Below are 20,624 nucleotides of genomic sequence, written 5' to 3' on the forward strand. Positions count from 1 at the left end.
TCAACGCACAGTGGAGTCAAGCCATGCACGGCCACTTTGTGTCCTGGCCGCTTGGTGTATTTTTTATTTTTTAGTTATTTTTTTGGCCTTTATTTGCTTTTAGAACAGCTGAAGATAGATAGGAAACAGGATGAGAGAGAGGGGGAGTGACACGCAGCAAAGGGCCCCAGGCCGGGGCTCCAACCCGGGGCCACTGCAGTGAGGACAAAGCCTCTGTACATGGGACGCCCACTCTAACAACTGAGCTAAACGGTGCCCTATGCCTGGTCTATTTTTGACAGTAGCAGCACCAAGCTGCACAGAGCAGATCGCGCTGGCAGGAAGTCAGAGACACAGGAACGGCATAGAGCATCCGGTAAATCTTCAAAATAAAACTCCCGATTGTATAAAAATTAAAAACGACCAGATCAACAAAAGTTTGCTATTTATGTTCTAAAACTAAAATGCTACTCTTCGTGAGTTTTTAGTGTGTCATTTCAAAACATGGTGGCTATGTTATGTTGGCACTCGTCATTTTTGTGCTGGTTTACAGTTTAACCATTAGTGAGGTAGCTGTTACATTTCCTGACACCAGCTGTTTTATCCCCTGTTGAAGCGCACTCTCCTGGACAAACTATGCCATTGCACCAGTTTTAATCACCCCAAGCATGTTTTTCTGCATTATACTTTTTAAATATAAAGTTTTCATTTTGGACAATATATGCGAAGATACCGATATATCTGTGATAGGCTAATATCGGCTGATAAAATCAGCCTACCGATAAATCGGTCGGGCTCCACTATTTTGCAGAAAACCCTGAATAAACTCAGTCTACTGCATACAGTTTAAAGATGTATTTACTCATTACTTTAATACAGTTATAAAAAGACAATTATAGTAGGGAAAGAAAGAAGACAACTGGATTAAATGGAACTGTATAATTAGAAATGTCACAGTTCTGGTTAAGGCGTCCTCCAACAATGTCCTTTGGGAGGTGTACATGTGTCGGGGCAGGGTGGTGCTCCCATTGGGCCATCTCCCCTGTTAAGAATGAACAAATCACCTACTGGCTGTAACATTACCTATGATGTGGCTCGTTTAATTAAACTGATGTGCATTCAGGCAAGTAGCTGTAATGTCCCATTTTAGCTAACATGTGTTTCAGATCCTAATAAGGATTGTCTATAGGGTTAGGTAGGCCCACCTAACTTGCTCTGTGCCCACCCACAATACAATTTCTGACTATGCTACAGGTTTTACCGCATTAAAGTTTGACGATAAAAATTTCCATGAAGCATAATGTTGGTATCAAAACACTACTTCCGGATTTATTCCTATCCCCAGGTGTTTCAATCGCCTCGCCCCTCCCCCAGACATGGCAGGACCTGCAGCCAGCAGACACAAGAGAGCTAGATGCTCCTCCAGGGGTTTTCAGGTAAGCTGTGAGTTGAATGTCAGCTAAATAAAATAAAGCATCTTTTTTAATTACGTGACATTTAATTAAGAAGCTAATCAGGTCACCAGGTGCGCCATACATAAGTCCAGGCAGACAGTCCAAGTGCCTGCTCATTACTCAGCAAATTTTAGCTAGCTAGCCAGCTTAGCTAATGTTAGCTACTTGAATAAACTACAATTATCTGAAGAGCTATTTTAACCTGCTCACGCAACAGCTACTTTAGCTAATGTTATGGTTATATTATAACCAAGAATGTGTCTCAAACCTATGAAATGCACTTGTTGTCTAGCTAGCTAGCTGTCGTTTTGGCGGGGCTCATCATCACGGTGCCGCAGAAACAAACACAACAATTGAATGGTCATCAAGTGAGAAACGCATCATCTGATTGGTTGACAGACTCAAATAAGTTTTCACCGAAGGAATTCAGTGTGTTCGGATTTATTATCTATTTATTTTACAAAGTCTCCTATAAGACACATCAGTTCAGGGCTGGATAATAAAGCTTTAGGGATGTAGAAGCACACCTGGATTTAACCTCAGCACCCTTTAGAAATAATCATATGAATAATGAGTATAATTACTTTCCCCAACCTCCCTGAATGGAGCTACATATTCTATCTCTGCTATTTATCTAATTTATTTGCACTCGTTTCATCCCAGCTCTGTGTGAGTTGTGTTTTGCTGTGACTTGCTATCCAGCTAGTTTTAATCTTCCTCTCCGTTTACTGCAGGCTCACAACGCTGCCAGCCGTGTGGACGTAGGTCTGTGAGACTACCTTGGCTGGGGCCGAGAGCAAAGGAGAGATAGGTGAGGAGAAGATAGCATCACTCAAGTTGGCAGTAGAGTAGAGCTGGCTAAAGCCCTTTTCTATATCTTATATGACCCTCAAGAAATTTTATTTTGCCATAGAGAGACTAGTGAATGAAGTACAGAAAATGTTTATAACAGCAGATGATGAGCAATAATGGAACTTGTCAGAAAGTCTTTGGTGCTTAGACTGTACAGAGACATTTCATGATCGAAGGGCGTCTGCCCTGAGCAGCAGCAAGAAGAATCCCCCCATGGAGTCCAGACACTGGTGGTGGTTGATGACTCCTCTGAGACAGACAGGCTGATTAAACAATGAAGCTGGGGAATCTGCAAAGAGTGGGTGGTGATGTGGAGGTGGAGGTCACGCGCAGGACACCGGCATGAATGACCTAGAGGCAAACCGTATTTAAAAAGACAGCAGCAAGATGAGAGGGTTAGAGTTAAGGTGTGTCTCTGATGTTCCCGGTTTATATGAGAAACAAACTAAGAACAGAGCATGTGAAAGGGAAGTCGTCCTGTCGGAGCTTTCATCCGAGCGTCATTATAAATATTTGTGTTGTTTAGCGTGCCTTTTGGTTGACAGCACAAGTAAGGAGACAAAAGGAGAGAGAGACAGACAGCAAGAGCCGGGTAAACAAGAGACCACACAGTTATAATGCTAAGTCAGCTACTACTTTGCCCACATTGTCAAGGGCTGCAGAATGATTTCCCATTGCTGAGCGGTGCAGTGAAGTAGGCTGCAGTCTCCACAAACTCATACAACATTTATTTGCGTCATAAATATACTCTTTATGTCATTTTTTTGGCTGTATTGATGCTCTATGTTTGTGTGTGATTGTCAGTGCAGGAGGATGGAGAGCAAGAGAAAAGGAAGAACCAAACGAGATAGTTTACAGAGAGAGAAGATTATTGTAGTGCAAAAAAGTAACTCCATAATTAAATCCACAGTAGGATGTTACATGTGGAAGCTGAGCCTCAAGGCCATATCACCCCTGCTTTAGAACGTAGCGCTCCAGAGAGACATTTACATCACACTTGACATTGTAGATCCCAGAGTCAACTTACTCCTCTATATGTAGTTTTCTCTTAATTCCTGTTCAGCTCCCAATGGTGAGACACACTGGCGCACGCAGCTCAGCTGGAAAAGCGCTGCTTCAGCAGCACAGTACACTGTTTTAGTTTTTTGGGTTTTTATTAGAAAACGTACCGATACCGGATCTATTTTTTACTTGCCTCATCGGTAACAATAATGTTGAGAGGAGAGGCCTTACAGAGCTTCGGGGTTTTCTTTTTAACTGTGCCCAAAAAGACAAGCTTCTGGGCTTCATACTCACGAAACAGTTGTACCTTTTAACTCTTTACAATTGGTGGCTTGTAAAATATTTAGCAGCGCTTCAAGACTGAAGCTGAAACACCACCACACCTCGCTGATTTTCAGAGTTTTTTTTAGTCTGATATGTGTCCAACAAAGTTCAAGTAGCCTACTGTTAGATTCATATATACGTTGGTTCAGACCAGCTGAATTAAATATAGACATTATAGTTTGACGGTACAGTAGAATAATCACATGTTGTCTAAAAAGCCTTGTTATACAATGTTTTACCTAATGAAGCTCTAGTGAAAGTTCAGACAGGAAGGCTACTCTTTTGCGTGCTCCGTACTTCATTTAATTCTCATAACATACCTTCATTCAGCCCTCTCACATGTTCACTCATAAGTGCCTGCCCCTATCTCAGCCCATCAATTCAAATCAGCTGCTCAATTAAGTTAGGCATTTCTAGCTAATAGCATAGCGATACACCTTCACTGTTAGCCTATCATCTTGTTGTTGTCTTTTTAAGTACGATCACCTCTTGCCTCTAGTTCATTCATGCTGCAGTTTAGCGCATGCATCACCACCACTCCTCACAGATTCTCCGACTTCATCGTTTCATCAGCCCATCTGTCTCAGAGGAGTCATCAAACCACCACCAGTGTCTGGACTCCATGGGGGGATTCTTCTTGCTGCTGCTCAGGGCAGACGCCCTTCGATCATGAAATCTCCCTGTAGACTCTAAGCGCCAACTACTTTCTGACGAGACTCATTTTGACTTATCATCTGCTGTAATAAACATTGTATTTATATGCATTGAAATAGTAGTAGTAGTAGTAGTCGTGGAGTCTGTAGTACTAAAGCCCAGAAATCAGTTGGCATTTTTCCAAATCTGGCTTCCTCATCTCAAAGTCTGTGGGTTTTCAAACAATAGCTTGTTTTAATTTACGCCTCGAAAATCACAAAAGTGGTGTTCATCTGTATAGTGTACAAAATGTGTATGTACCATAAACGGATTTATTTCACAGGGCTTTTTTTTTTTTTTGGCGTTATCCAGAATCCAATTAAAAATTCTCATAGTTTTTTTTGTTGAGGGAAGCAGGGTGATGGTGATGAATGAGTATGTTGAAGTGTTATTCTGTGACGATTCCCTCTTCTTTTGCCCAATATGAGAGTGACTGTCATGCAAGTCACAAGCTTTTGAGATTTGAAATTAAAGTCATAATTCTGACTTTAACCTCAGAATTCTAGTAATTCTGTAAACAATTTCAGACCTTTTGAATACTGATTTTTAGCCCTAGGATGGAAGTCAGATCTCTGATCCTTTTCTTAGACAAAAAAATAAAAATAAAAAATTTACACATTTCATCTCATGCAAGATGCATAATTCTCTTTAGATAAAATCAGTTGGCCTTTTTTTGACTGGGTGAGTTTGTGTGTTTTCGAGGGTAATATTAAGCAGGCCCGTAAAATGTGAGTAACAACTTTATTTGATGCATATACAATCATTAGAGTGCTTACAACCCATTTGAGAAGGTTCAATTTTAAAATGAGACTGTTGTGGAATTTCAGCTCACTTGACCGATCAGGAGAAATGAGGAAGACTCAGAGACACCGATGACTTACGTTGAGTTTATAAAGCATGATCATGGAGAACATCACGTCTGTCTTTACAGAGTGTTGCCATGATAATCCTAACAAGTCTTCCCAAGTGTCCAAATTATATCTTACAGCTTCAGGAGGCAGTGCTTCCATACATGGTTATCTGTTTAATAACATAGCAAGGGGGGTGATGCAGAATCTCTCCCATGTAGCCAGAAGACTAAGAGGTAAAATAGGTCAGAGACACTTGGTCTGTAAACATAGATAGATCGAAGGCCTCCTTACAAGGTCTACACAATTAATTAGCTTAGCCTTGGCTTGGTTCATCAGCCATCTGTTCTGTAGACATATCTACATTAGCTTTGAGTATCTAGGTTGCAGAGACTATGAGAAGATTGCTCGTAGAGCAGTCGTCACTATCCTTATCCAGACTTTAACGTCCAAGACATGTATGACTTCCTATAGATTGGAGACAGAGTGACCTTGGAGAATCATACAATTCCCCCACAGAGACAAGATCATTATCAGGACCTGGGAACATGTGCTTGATGTTGTTTGTGCAAAAATGGACTATAAATAATGTAACACCTCTCATTGCTGGCCTACAAGCCATCATATAGATTTAGTTGTTCCCCCAAAATTAGAGGTAATCTCGCGGTCTGTCAATATTTTGAATTGAGGCCTTTTTTTTTTTTTTTCAAATTCATTGAGGAATAACTTGCTTTGACAGAGCTTTGCATGCAGGGCTTTAATTAGATTTTTTTTTTCCCCAAATTGGTTTTCGGATTTGAACTGAACGGTTGATGTCATAGAAAGGTCTTTTTGTCATCTCTTTGAGTTCCTTCACAGCAAAACAGAAGTTTTACCCATTTACAATTCAGTAGATTAGCAAATGTACACAATATAACAGCTCTTACTTTTCATACCCAATATACCATAAAAGTCACATGCCATCGCAGCCATAGTTGACAGTCTGGCAACCCAAATGTTTTTATTCCTGAACATCATAAAGGACAATTAATAATTTGCATTTATTAATACTAACAGCAAGGAATTAATCACATTTACATTTATTTGCATTTAAGTTTGCCTGATTGTAAAGTGTTACCACATGGTGGAAATAATGAGTTGTTGAATCTTAAAGGCAAAAGAGCTCAGTTACAGTTCAGATTTACTAATTGAGGAATTACCTACTTGCTACGTTGTCTGTGTGCTGCTGCAACACTTGAAATTCCCCTCGGGGGATCAATAAAGGATTTTCTTATTATCTTGTCGCGAAAGGATCTGCCATGATCATTTGAGTCCACAGGGGGGAGGCAGAGAGAAATGAATGTGGGTTGGGAGGAGTGGTTGGGAGAGGAAAACATGGTTCCTACTGAGGGAGGAAAGAGCAGAGGGAGATGAGGGGGGACACTTTGATTTCTGACCACAAGCCTCAAGCGCCACTGTCTTTCATCAGACTGCCGTGCTGTTTCTCTGGCTGCTTCCCAGCTCTTGTTTTACTGCCTGCGTGTACTGGGTAGAAGCAGGGATAATCAATGCCCACTCCCCACCCCCTACACACCTTCCCCGCCTTTTTATCTGGTGCTGATTATTGACTGGATCTGAAGGATTTTTTTAAGACTTCCCACTGAATCAATTTCCTCTCCTGGAAGACGTTTTTGGCTCCATCAGGGTCCAAAACCCCAAACCCTCCCTCCTGTTGCTGGGAAACCACTCCAGTGATTTGTGTGTTGTCAGAGTGCATTAAAGACAGTGACATGGAGAGAGAGAAAGAGGGAGAGAGAGAGACCTTGGCTAGGGGAAAGGGGAAAGAAAGAGAAGGTGGGGGTTGAAGAATAAAAATGATTACATGCACATCTTCTCTGGCTCCCTTTCTCTTTCTTGCACTGTCTCCCTCAAACACACACACACACACGAACACACACACACACACACACACACACACACACACACACACACACAACATACTGCACTGTAGGGCTCGATTAACATGCTTTGATTCCCCTGTCTCTTGCTCTCTCTCTCTCTCTCTCTCTCTCTCTCATTCTCCACTGGCGTTTTAACTGGGTTGAGTTTCAGCTTTTGGGATTAAAGGAATGAAGAATGTGTTTGGCAGCAAAACTGTTGGGGAGAATATTTGATGTTTAATTGATAGAGGTTGGATGTCAGAGCAGAAGGCTTGTTATTTGCAATTACCCTAAATCACAGTGAGTGTGTGCTGGCTTGTGTGCATGTGCAGATCTCTTTGCCCGTCTATGTCCATATGTGTGTGTTTTATGTGTGTCTGTCTGTGTGAGATTTACAGCCAGGAGCCATGTCTTTGTGTGCTGTAAGTGTGAGAGATTTCATACTTTGGTCAGAGACGCCTTTCGCTGCCAAATTCTGCTCTTCTTGATGTGAGAATAAAACTGTCATGTTTATTGAAAACAATAGGGCTCTGCTCTACAGTACAGTGCTACGCGGACCATTGATGTTTGGAGAAAAAACTGCAATATTAACTGCAATACATGGGTCAGAGTATCCTTGTCGAATTTTGCTCGAGCAGTATCATATAAATGACTTCTACCTTATTGCCCTAAAATGAGAATTGTCTCTAATATTTTGTCCATGCCATGTATAGCAGTGAAGGTGGACAAACTATTTGAAAAACCTCTCAGCACCTCTCCTAAACATTTTCAACAAAAGCTGGACAATGTAGCTTTAACAAACCTGCAAGTGAGTACGGTATATGCGCTGATATTATAGGGCCAGAGATGCAGGTTTATGAGAGAAAAGCACACTCACCGAAACTGACATAAATATTACCACATTTTCATAGGAGAGTTGTTTTTTGTTTTTTTTTAATACAAGGTTTGGATTTTATTGCTAATTATGGTGAGCAATAAACACCTTTGCTGATATCTACTCACAGTTGGCCTACGCAGGTGTTCACAGGTGTTTCACTTATTTAGCCTAATTAAAACCTCAGGACTGTGTGGGTGTGCACAGACTAGGCCAGAGCGACATGGCTGAAAAGCCTATCACGGTAGGCCGATGTTGATAATTAGTGATCATTTTTATTGACCTGTCCTATTAAAAAATGTATAAATGTATAAGACAAGGCGAAAAAAGGTTGAACCTCTCCGTTTTGAATTTTACCACTCAGAGCACACAGGCTGTAAATATGTGAAAGCGATGAAAAACACACAATCACGCAAGTGAATAAGAAAATCCTGCCATAATGGCGAGCTGACCTGCTGTTATTCTCCATCAGCACTCACTTTCTCATTCGTGGTTGGTCTGTAAAACACACGGCCAGCTGCAGAGCTGGTGCAGCGGATTTTGAACCGCAGCAGGTTGCGTCGACCACTTTGGCTGTCCTAGCTGCAGCCTCTCTTGGCTCAGAGGCAGAGCAAACAGGCCAGGTGGCTGAGCAGCAGCGGGCAAAGCCAGCCTGTGCACTCTGCCCAGACAAGCCCAGTGATAGTATGGCAAAGAGCAGCCCCACAAGATGAGGGACACCAAGACGAGCAGCAGAAGACTGGCACAGAGGCCGAAGGTGTTGCTGTGTTTGATGGCAGGGCAACCCACCATCACAGCTAGTCTTGTAAGAACTGCGGTGGAATCCATAATAAAGCATCTGGCACACTCCTCTGTTGTTGTCCATCATATGGGGAAGAACTACACGCATGTTAAATGTGTCACTCGTAGCACTCTCCATTATCAAGGGATTTGACAGGCTGTTTGTCCGCTATGTTTTTGCAAGTTGGTTTCACATTTTTGCATTGATTGATAAACAGTGCCTAAAGATAAATGGTTCTTCTTTACATGCCACTGTTGTCGCTAACATTGTCTGTTTGTCACTGGATGCTGGGCATTTAATGTACAGTAGGTTTATCATAGCATTGTCATTGAAAATAGCATATACTATTGGTTAGAAGGCCATTTGATCACTGAAAATGCCCAAAGTGCAGTTAATTGTTATGGTGATTTTACAACTCCTGCCAACATAAACGATTAAACTCCTTCTTGAATTGAATCATTATTGTAGTTGCAGTTAACTCTTAAAACAGAAGTAAAAATCTCTCTCTCTGTCTCTCTCCCCTCTTTGCAGAGCGCTGACCCTCTGATGACCTGGCATGGTGTGAAACAAGCCACATACTGTAGGAGTGGCCGCAGACCCATGTGTGAGTGGCTCCTGCACTCATCCGTCCGTCTCCCACACTCATTCACACTCAGAGCTCACCTTGAGGGCAGCCCTGCCTCTCTGTGTACTAGCAAGGATTAGGCCCTCATGGGAGCTCTGCTCAGTCAACGCTTTCTTAGTACAAGTGCTGTATCAACAGCTAATCTAGCTTCTATCATCACAAGTTTTACTTTGAACCATCAAGACATGCCCGTAGCTTCGCAGCACAGCCCAGTCCCTTACATAAGTTGTCGTTTTGTAACATGTTTACCCTTGGGTCTGATCAGAGAGGTAAACGTGAGATGCATTAGCAGCCAGTCTCATGTATTTATAACATGTGTGACTGTTTGACACATTTAGTACAGTGGAAAGAGAATTATGTGAAAACTACTGTTCATAAAATACAACTTTTAGAATAAAAACACAAATATTGCACTCAGAATCTATAAATGCGGCAAACATCACAGCAGAAATGGAACAAGTGGATGTCAAAAACTGAAAGGATATTTAGGACACTTGAGAAAAGCCAGAATACTAATACAAATAGGTGTACAAAAGGCACATGCAGAGCAAAAAAAAAAAAGCTGCTTTACAAGATAAAGTGCGTCTCAATGCTGTAGAGAGTTATTTATGGTATAATTTTGATATAATCTGATTTTAGTATCATTTTAAATGAACATAGCTAGTGCTTTAAGTTGAATATATCCCATGGTGACATTTCAAATCCCATACTCTTAAGTTGAAACAATGAACTGATGCACTGACTGATATCAGTGTTTTAGCTTACCACTGTAGTATAAAAACATCTGTTATCTGGTGTTAATATTCTATCAAACAATCAGGAATACATATAGCAAATTAAAACTGAAATCCGCAATTTTCAGCATGTCATGATCAGTAGTGAAAGGTCTGTGTGGGACCTGCAGTTTACTTAAATCAGACACAATCAAAGAATCTGTAAAATGCAGTTAATCAGACGGCAAAGTGTGACACTGGGCTTATGTTCAACATCGGTTTGTGAAAATAGATATACATGGTATGAAATCAGTCTTCTGGTGAACTTGTCCGTTTATTGGCATCGTCACCTTCAACTTGCCATGACAAGCCCATCATATTTTCTTAGTAACAACAAAAGTGTAATCTTAGTTGGCTATGTAATACTCAGGCACACATTGTAAATAGTGATGATTAATTAAGATAATTTAAGGATGCCAGCTTTACACCCCAGCACACATCAATCAAAATTGAGTTTTTTGAATGAAAAGTCGAGCGAATGAGAACAGGCAGATACAGGATGTTTGGCATCTGTTCCTCGCATCATTTGTTACAAACTTGTTGGGACACATTCGTGTTCAGACTCGGAGAACATTGTATTACATTTTAGCAATGATCCGATCCATTCCATTGTTTGCTCTTTAAATGGTGCATAAAGGTATCCAGAATTTTCTAACTGATATAAAGGTGCCCACCTATAGAAAGTGCTCTGTGGGATTTCAGTACTTCAGCAGGTGTAGGTGTAAAGTAGGCGTTGATGGCTGGAACAGCAGTGGATGGACAGTATCTGCCACAAGTACTTGATTAAATTCCTAGAATATTATGGTTCATGTGATGTGCATTTTTACAATAGAACAACAGGACTGCTGTTGTTTTACCTTATCGACATATCATGTATGTTCAGACACACACACACACACACACATACACACACATACTTTCCCTCCCTCTTCCCACTGCTCTCACTCTGCCCCCCACTCTCCTCCATCACAGGCTCTTTTCTCCCCGTCCATTCTCTGGCTGACAGTGAGGGTTGAGGCAGCCAGGAAGGTTGTGAGTGGAGCCATTGTACCCAGAGGTCAGAGAGAGTCAGAGATACACAATGCCAGGGTCAGAGTCACTGCGGTGATGGTCCGACCACATGGCAGCACCGTCCTACTCAGCCAGCTAAACCACAGCTGGGAAAAGAAAGATTCAGGGAAAGAGAGAGGGATGAAGAAAGAGGAGTGGGTACAGAGAGCAAAAGAGAAAGAGCTGGCACACACAAAAGTTGTGCAGAATAAAAGCAAAAAAATACCATTTCAGTGCAAGTCTCTCTTAAATAGGGGAGTTGTGAGAAACCACGTGGAGAAAGAAGAAAGAAGGCTTTTATAAAACATTTATGGAGCAGTAGGTAGAAAATACAGAGAGATACAGTGGAGAGGAAATACATAAAGGTGAGGCTGGCAAATAAAGCCTGAACATTGAAATCCTGCTTGTTGGAACACGGTCGATTGGTCATGTAACAGAAAAATCATGAAATTCAAAAATGGCTGTGTACTGCTTTTGATGGAGTGAAATCAAATAAATGTAATAATTTATCATCAATACTTTTAAAAATATCATTAAGACATTAGAGACATTCAGGACTCTTATGTGTGTTGGTCTTTTAGCTCATCAATGCGGACAAAATCTGTGTTTTAATGTAGTGTGTGCGTCGGTATGTACATGTGCACGAGTACAGGCGTGTCTTTGTTTGAGTGTGCAGGCCGCGGCTGTTACAGAAAAATAACTGAATCGTGTTGAGCGGTTTTATGTAGGCAGAGGTGTTTCAATTTCTTCACAAAGTCTTTATATAAATATGAGACATAATGTCGATGGTATGTCGGATAATCACATCTTGTAGTTTACTGCCTGTCTCCTCTGAAGCGCTAATGTGTTGGTCTAAAGCTCTCTCCAGTCTATAAACGTAGCCTCGGCTGGAATAACCACCATCTATTAGCTGACCTGCTGTCACCCGGCCAGAAGACAATCAATAGCCTCTGATAATGATGTCATTTACTCACAGTAAACCACAGATAATGACGAGACTGGAGGTCTCCTGTTATTACCTCATTTCATGGGCTTTGTCTCAATGTAGGGATCAACCGACACATGAACCCTTGAATGAGCGTGTACAGGAGTGTGTTACAGAGTCAACTTGAAGTGAAGCCTTCAGACGAGGACTTGTGTGTAGCGTGTAGTAGCATCTAAATTAAGAGTTTTGTTACATTGAATTATTGAATAACGATAAAGATAACGATAATATCACAATAATAACGATAATATCTGCGATAATCGACATATTGCAAGAAATTTCATCCACGATACATCGCGATATCTGTGTCACTGAAGAAATTCAGAATTTATTGACTGCACTGAATCCATTTCACAGGAATTACAAAACATTGTCAATCAATTTCACATGAATGACAGCCAAGTAAACAAAGAGTATATTGCACAGTGTCTCTTCTTAACACACACACTGACTACAACTATCATTAAATATCTATATGTGTGGGTTTCAGAGCTACTTAAACCATTTTTTTTAAATTTAATCCCGAAGAGGGGTGGTGGTGGGCCAAAAAAAAAGAATTTTTTTTTTTTTTTTTTTTTTTACATTTTTAAATATCGATATTTGGCACCAGTGTATCGATAACGTACCTCAAGACGAAATATCGCGATATATCGTAGTATCGATATTTTGGCACACCCCTATTTTACAATGCATTTTTTTTGTTTTATCTTGACGCTGGGTTTGAGTAAAACGGCTGATGATTTTACAGTGTATCAGCCATGTTATATATTTATGATACACCTGCATGTTTGTCAGTAAGCTCTGACATGGTATCTACTGGATGCAGTTTTTGTTTTTTTCTGGATACAGATTGCATGTTCAGTAAACACACTCCACTCTGTCTGCAGGCACATCTGTGACATTTCATTTACATGCTGAAGAGTTCTATAGCAGCAGCTCAAAAACAACAATGATGTTAGATTTAGTTACATGTAAGAGCTGATACAATTGGTTGATTAATCAATTGGTCAAGAAGAATTAATAGCTAACAACTGTAATAATCCACTGATCATTTCACTCATTTTTCAAGCACATATTTGCTGCTTTTCTTTGTCCTTCTTGAAGGTAAATGAAGATTTTTTGGGGTTTTGGACATATGATTGGACAAAGTAATCTATTTGAAGACGTCTCTTTGGCCTCACAACCTTTTGACATTTTATACTAAATTAATTAAACGATTAATCAATTATTCCTGGAAATAATTCTTAGTTGCGGCTCTAAACTTAAGTAAACAGATTATTAAAAATCAAAGATAAAGAGGCACTATGTTCAGAATCTTGACTATTAGTAACACAAATATTTCTTTAATCAACAGGCCCTCTGATGTATCAGTCTAGCTCCAAATGTAGTGATATTTAACCTCCAGCTATTCATTTGATTCACTGATTCTGAAAAATCCTTACAAGGAGTCACACAAAAAAAAATCTATTTTTGATGCTTCCTTTGCGTTTGTAAGAGAAGAATCTAGTAATGTAGCAGAAATGTAGCAGTGTGTTGAAGGGTGGTGAACATGGGATACGTGCGTGTGCAGGTGTATACATGTGTGCACATGTGTTGTAGATTTATGCTGAGGTGAGGTCTGAGCCTCAGGTTGATCCACGGTCAATCTGACAAGAAGCACAGGGAGTCAGAATCAGCCTCCAGCCAACTGCCCCCCACACACACACTTTCTCTTCTACACACACACACACACACACACACACACACACACACACACACACATTCACTACCTCCACAGTCTCCCCCTGCTGCACCCTCCATCCAACCCCTCCCCTCCTCCCCCTCCTCTTTCCTCCCTCCAGGATGCAGGCAAAGACAGCCAGGCTGAAGTGGATGTCGGGGGGAATTAGTTGCTAGCAGACAATTTGATTTCTTCGTCTTCAAGGCTTCCTACTCCTCCACAGACGCAGTCAGCACAGAGGGTTTGATGCTCACAGATAGCAGACAAGCAGGTCTGAGACACAGATAGAAACAGACAGAGAGAGAGGCAGATGAAGGTAAAAAGCGATAAAGACAGTAAGGGATGGGAGGTGCAAGCTAGAGGTAGACATAAAAAGGGCAGTGAGAAATAAATGGGCAGGTAATTAAGATTGACGTTAAAAAGAAATAACAATGAAAAGCGGAAAACAAGGCAGCAGGGGAAAGGGCTGAGAGTGTCAGTGAGATAGAAACAGAGGAAGACAATAGGAGAGGCCATCCAGGCAGCCACTTAATAGTCCACCCACTCGCTGCTGTCCAAATGGGCAGATTGACGCCTGTTAGCTCCTTTAAGAGCTCCAATAATGGACCGCAGTTTAGGTGGGCGGCAGGGAAGGGAGCCATCCTGTCCAAAGTAACTCAATTCCTCTGTTCTGTTCTCTTGTTTCAGCCCCTTTCAGCACATCAGGCCGGTGAACAGATACTGTGCTCTTACCTCACTGATCATGTACACAGCTAGATTTACCAACCCACAGAGGACTGTGGCAAGGTGAATTATGGCGGGAGTGGCTGACCTTGTGGTAACGTAATGTCAGTTTGAGTTGTGTGCGTGTCTGTGGGTCCTGTACATTATGTGCATTATGAACGAGCTCACTCGAGATGTGTCTCGTGTGTGTGTGTGTGTGTGTGTGTATGTGTGTGCGAAGTGTGTGAAGGTCCATGTGCGTTTGTGTACATGTGATGCTGCGTGTCCATTTATGTGTGTATCTGTGTGTGTATGTACTTTGCTGCAGGAGAATATGAAAGCCAATGGGAGGAAGGAAATGCTGAAACCTAAATGGTTTACTCAGAGCTGTCGATAATGTCTAATATTTAAAAGTCAAGTTTCAACCTTAATTTTCAAAATGTAATTATAAAAAAGAATGCCATTTGTGTGCCAAAATATTTATTTATCAGTCGGGTTCAGAGAAACATCAAGGACGTCATATTTACAGTGACAAACACTTGATTAAGGTTAGGGAACGGCTGCAGTGTCATAAACTGTTCACATTTTGATTCCACTTTGGAAAGAGTTCCATACAATTGCATGGGGGGGGGGGAAAATCCCAAATGCGTAAGGCTTGTTGTATTTTTACCTTCAACTGGCAGTAATGCCGTGGAATTTTTTTCCACCTGATTAAAATTGCATTTTAAAAGGCAATAAAATAAAGGAGCAAATACGAAGTCAAAGATTAAAAACAGGCCCAGTAAACAATAATGATTTATGCCCTGATTTAAGCGAGCTGTTTGAGCTAATGTCAGGTTTTCAGGAAACTTGTCCCACAGGGGAAGAGAAAACAAAGTAAAAGCTGCTTCACCTCGCTTTTTAGTGCATTTACACAACACCAACACACAGCTGATTTGAAAGCAGTGGCGGGTCCTGTAGCTCCTCCTTCTCTGGTGAGTGAGCCATAGTGCGTCACAGTGTCTTGTGCTTCAACGTCATTTATCATGTCTTTGTCTTTTGCGTTTGTTGTTTAATGGAAGTTGTAAAGCAGCTATTGAAAGCAGCGCATTGTAGCTAACTACTATTTGAAGGTGGTGGAGTATCTGGCAACCAGGACTGATTATAATACTGAGGAGAATGACAATGTGCAGACTGAGTGGACAGAGCCTGCCAATAGAAACAGGTCATCGCAGGTAGAACAGGCTGCCCAGGGAGGCCAGGCTGTGTTCACTTTGTACTAAAAGAGAGGCTGAGACTGAATCACACTCCTTAATTTACTGCGAGAAATAAAATGATTTAAGAAAATTTTCTTTAAAAAAATAAATAATCCTGGGTTGATCCCTCTCCCCGATCCTCAGAGACTGCCTCATCTGTGTGAGGAGACTAGTGTCAGAAGAGAAGCAGGCTCTACACTAAATGTTTTCTTATCATTCGATAATATGTAATTTAGCTTTGGAATTAATGTAACCTAAACATTTGTGCCAATAAAACATTTTAATGTATTTTTTTATAGAGAGAGTATATACAATATATCTGTAGTCAGACTGTTGAATAAACATTAAAAAAGTCAAAGTGAGAGGTAGCTGGAGTTGAAGGGGTCAGATATATTTTTAGATGTCATTAAACGGACAGGTGATCGCAAAACCTTTTCATGTACATTAACTATCATACAGTTATGCAATTCTGAATCGCTCTTGAATCTGCAGCCAATCCCAGGTGACACTGCACACGAGGCGAGGTGTACACCTTGAATAGTTCATAAATATTCCAAATGCTAAATCGCCAGTTATGAATTATTTCAGTCTTTCCTTCAGTAGCTACATGGATTAGAAATACACTGCAATATTATGAGTGAGCAAATATGCAGTTACCACACCTTGAAGAAAATTGGCCTTGAATCAGCATTGTATATATAATTAACCTTGATATTTTCCATCCATCATTCCATCATTGTACCATCTTGTCGTTGTTGGCAGTGTAAGAAATGACTGCACCAATGCCAATAACGCATTTTGAAACTGAATATTTAAAAATCCATTCTGCACATTGAAAATATATCCACACAATCACCTCAATTGTGCGCCCCCCACAAACCACACAAGCACACACTCTCACAACATTGCACACATTCTGCACCCAAAAGCAACAGTCCACAGTTTGTTTACATGTTGGCTTTGTTGCCAGTTTACAGTCACTGTTGTTTGTAAAAAAAAAAAAAAAAAAAAAAAAAAAAATCCCCTTTTGCTGTAGGCGGTGTTGCTCCCTCCTCTCTACAGTCACTGAGGTTGTCTGGCTCATAGTGGGGGAGAAAACTGTATATCCACTCCACTTGTGGGCTGCCAGACCCTGAACACACCCAGAGTAACTTGTTCACTGCCAGTGCCCTCCGGCCCAGCGGCTACGCTTTGCATGTCTCCAGCGCCACTACCCCCACCCCCTCACAGCCCAGCCCCCCCCAGCTGTAGGTTGCCAGGTCCTTAGCCCCAACCCCTCACCCCCACCCCCAGATGCGGGTTGCCAGATCGTAGTAAGCCCATGCAGCGCGGAGGGGGTCTGAGACGCTGGCTGTGGCCCGGTGCCACGCTGGGCCCAGTTATTATCTCCAGATGACATCAGCATGAGCAGCAGATGCCTTTTTGGCCACAGGGGCCGAACTGAGAGAGAGAGAGAGAGACTGAAAGAGAGAGAGGGGGACTCTGTGTGTGTGTGTGTGTGTGTGTGTGTGTGTGTGCGTGCGTGCGGCTGTCGGCATGCTGTTCTCGGCAGGATCAGGCTATTTATTACCTCCCCACTTATCAGGCCATCTCCCTCACTCAGCTGGGAAGGAGTGTCTGTTTCATTCCAAAACGACCATTTCTCCTCATGATGATAATGTAATCATGCAAAGACACACACACACACACACACACACACACATAGAGAGATGAAGCATTTAATAACAGTGATCATAATCTATTTGCTGTGGCAGTGATGCTAACATACACATGTGAAAAATGACATGATAATTAGCCTCATGAATAATTATGATGATACTAATTGACGGCAACAATCACAGTAATAGCAGTGAGAGAACGCCGGTGGAAGTCACACAGGAATACACTTTACATGACAATCATCTCAGGTACAGAGTGAACACATAGATAATGTGAGTTACACTGAAGGAAGATAGTGCAGTTAATGATGGTGACCAGGTTTGTTATGTAGGTCACCTGGTGTGTGTGTGTGTGTGTGTGTGTGTGTGTGTGTGTGTGTGTGTGTGTGTGTGTGTGTGTGGGGCTGGCTGTGTGTGAGTCGTCCCACTGAAAGCTGCTGGTTTATTTATGCCTCTGTTTTCTTTGAGGGACAGGCTGAAGAGGCAGGAGATTAAACTCATGGAAGGAAATCAAAGCAGAGGCAGACGATTTAGATTAAAGCACCTGCCCCTCACCAGGTTTAGCAATTGCATGGCCGCTGTGTAGATGTGTGCGCGCGCGTACACATTTGTGTGTGCGAGCAGGCACTGCCGCCGCTCCCTGTCTATCACCTCAGTTATTTTACAGTCCTTCTTCCCTGCAGCTTATTATATACAGTCTATCCGTGCTCGGCTCTGACCAATTTAAAGGAGTTAAAATCGGGCATCAGGAAATGATATTTCTAATCAGACGACGGCAAAGGGCTCCTTTTATTAAAGTGGGGGTGCTCTCTCTTTCTGCCTCTCTGTCTGTGTTCAGAGCAGTCTACAAGACTGATAATAGCCTCGGCCAGCCTGGTGTCATCATATTAAAGCACTGAGCGATTCCACACACACACTCATTCCCTCTCCCTCTCTGACCAATCCCCTCATTCTCCCTCCTTTGCTCCTTTCTAGTGAGAATGGACACTTTTGTTGTTCTTTCTTTTATTGCTCCACAGCGGTGTGTATTATGCCTTTGAAAAAATATTGAATTCCCCAGAGTTCTCTGGGCCAACCAATCGCACCTCATAAAAGCAGTTGTGGATTTGTAAAGCAGTAATGTGCTGGTGAGCTCATGCACTGTGGCAGGAGGATGATGTGGCAAAGCAAATGGTGTGCACGGCTACACGATATAGTGTTAGGACAGTGATAGAAATGGAACTGAATCACATTTTTTATGTGGTATTTATTTTGAGATATTTTACTTAATTGAAAAAATGAGTTCAGATAATTGAGTTAGAGAGTAATTGATTTTTGTTATCTGGTTTGATGATGTTTTGTCAAATGCTTGGTTCTGGTTGTACTGTGAGAAAATTCTAAATGAAACGGTTTTGTCTTTCACATCCAATCGTGATTATGATAGTTTAGATGAAGTGCTTTGTCTTTAGAAAATTCTATCCAAACATCACTGTAGGCTTTGGAAGCTGTTACTGATAGCAAAGAGCTGCAGAGACTCTTTCAGATTCAAAATGTCTCTGTGTACTCGAAGCTGTGTGCTATGAAGCAGATCTTATCTGAAAGTGATTCAGATCATAATCTTTGAAGGGCAGCCCTCTACATGACATAAGAGCAGATTTGTCAAATGAGAAACATTTCTTCTCAGGCCACAAAAGGCAGTTTGAGCCTATTGGTAAAAGCTGCTTTGAGGAAAAGCATTTAATCCAACGAGAACTTTGTAATTATCCCTTCTAAATGCATCTTAAATATTTCTGTTACAAACCAACCTTCAAATATGCCTCATGCTGGATTATACCATAGCAGAGCTCCCTTTATCCCAAATTACTACACATAATTCTTCTTTAATATATCTGTGGAGCCAGACTGCAATATCTGAAACAAAACAGCCAGTCAGTCCAGCCAGCACACCACAGTGTTTTGTAACAGCTGATCTACTCTAAAGGTTTCACTCTTGAGTCAAGTCTCACAGTGTCAGTGCCTCGTTTGTTTGAACGCTTGTAGTAAACCTGGGATTCCCGTAGTGTTTGCATCTGTACTTTGTGCATTGGACTGATGACACACAAGGTAAACTGCTCATCAGCTGACGGACTAACGGTCTTTAACTGATGTTGTAAGCACACCGACAGCAACACCCTGTCAGGAGAAAACACCTGAGTCTGAACAACATGTCAGTTTGTTTGTTTTTGACATGTATGTGTGAGAATCACTTTACTATCAAATGTAAAAACAAAGCATGTGCATTCAATGTACAACAATAAAAGTCTGGCGATATATCATTATTATAATGATGTGAAATGACGCTATGTAATGTTTTCAGGGTGTTGCCATATCATGACATAACATAAATGTTGTCATTACATTGAAAGAATGTAATGTTCTAACTTGCCAGTTGCCTAACTAGACTATTCTACTTGCTAATACTTGGCTTGACCCACTTAGTAATTATATCTACATTTCTGATGACTATGAAAAATCGAGTTCTGTTAATACTTTGTGAAAGTACTAGTCGTCATCCCAACGTTATTGTTCTAATATTGATACCAATATATTTGATCAAATGAATTGTGATATTTGATTTGGAAGCCCATCCCCCCTCTGTCGGCCCCACAACAGGATCTGAGTTATTTTAAAGCCAGTAAAGTCGAGCTGTTCTGACTTCAACACCATGTCCAGGATGCTAGCGTGCCAGTGCCCCATGCACTCCATTGAAAATTAGCTTGCCCAAAAACGTAACTACGGTAAATCTTAAAGGTGCCCCTTTCATCGTAATTATGCATTTACACGAAGGCTTGACTCATATTCAATCACAAATAAAGCCTCGGTTGCTTTTTGGCGAGAGTTTCACTTTAACATATTGCAATATTATTTTTCAAGGCCCTATCACCCAGCTCCATTTCCCAATCCACATTCTTGTTCGCTTAAAGACACTCTCACTCACTGTTTTTATCTATGTCTCTTCCTTTGTAGTGGTTATAAAAAGGTTAAAGGGAAATCAATAAGGAATGATGGCTATAACTCGACTCACTTCATCAGTACACTTCATGAAAAGAATCAGTGGATGTGAGACTGAGTTCGTACAGTGTGGTGTTATTTCATCGGTCATTCACAGTGATATTCTATAGACGCTCAAAG

General features: G+C 41.3%; 1 long non-coding RNA gene across 2 annotated transcripts in view; it reads left to right on the forward strand.

The window, feature by feature from the left end:
- The first annotated feature begins 1,323 nt into the window (after positions 1-1,323).
- LOC115589301 (uncharacterized) overlaps positions 1,324-20,624 on the forward strand; it is a 65,737-nt gene continuing 46,436 nt past the window's right edge. The window contains exons 1-4 of one of the 2 annotated variants that reach the window (XR_003985517.1): positions 1,324-1,415; positions 2,168-2,244; positions 9,258-9,330; positions 14,567-14,665. This is a non-coding gene — a long non-coding RNA (uncharacterized LOC115589301). Of the gene's footprint in view, positions 1,416-2,167; positions 2,245-9,257; positions 9,331-11,096; positions 11,587-14,566; positions 14,666-20,624 lie in introns of those variants that run through there. The other variant, XR_003985516.1, reaches the window with a different exon arrangement.

The sequence above is a fragment of the Sparus aurata genome, chromosome 1, assembly GCF_900880675.1.
Source record: "Sparus aurata chromosome 1, fSpaAur1.1, whole genome shotgun sequence".
NCBI classification, from domain to species: domain Eukaryota; kingdom Metazoa; phylum Chordata; class Actinopteri; order Spariformes; family Sparidae; genus Sparus; species Sparus aurata.